The sequence below is a fragment of the Eutrema salsugineum genome, unplaced genomic scaffold (assembly GCF_000478725.1).
Source record: "Eutrema salsugineum unplaced genomic scaffold, Eutsalg1_0 scaffold_4, whole genome shotgun sequence".
NCBI lineage: Eukaryota > Viridiplantae > Streptophyta > Magnoliopsida > Brassicales > Brassicaceae > Eutrema > Eutrema salsugineum.
Genome location: NW_006256686.1, coordinates 4,491,225 through 4,491,911, shown reverse-complemented (window position 1 = coordinate 4,491,911; position 687 = coordinate 4,491,225).

The following is a 687-nucleotide window of genomic DNA, read 5'->3' as shown; positions in this document are numbered from 1 at the left end:
TTGATAAGGTGAAAGGGTATAGGACCATAGATATTGTAGGAGCTGTAAAAATTAGCAGTACAAAAATGTGATTAACATACGAGAACAATACAAACGATATGTTACGGTAAGACAGAATTAGTGAAGGCGAGATAATGAATCTCTTGCCGTAGCTCTTTGAATAACCCGCAGTGCGATGGTTTTGTGATCCAAGAGCCGCAGGATATAACCACACACAACTGGTTTCGCAAGCATTTGAAACACGGAGCTAATGATAAGTAGCGATTTTGACTTATTTAAACCCGTATTTGCTGATCTTTTAGAGTCTTTGGAGTCTTTGTCAGGACGTTTCAGGTAACTAAAAAACTTTAGGCGTAGATTGGAGCAACTGGAGCCTTTGGAGCAAAAAGGAATTGAAGCTGAGCAAAAGAGCTCAATTCACACACAGAGAATTATTTTTAGTCGGAGCACCTACTCCCGACTAAACCCTTTCATGGAGCACCTGCTACAGCCTCCTGAAAAAAACAAAAAAAAAAACCGATTTTACCTAGTTCTAAGACACTAGGAAAAAGAAATAAAAAACTAGAGCCGTCTAATTGGATCATCACGCTTTATTTCACAATTTCTTAGACCTTTTTGGAGTTTCTAGCTTCTAAGATTTGGGAGAAGAATTTATACTACAATTGAGAAGAATTCTGAACCCTTTTG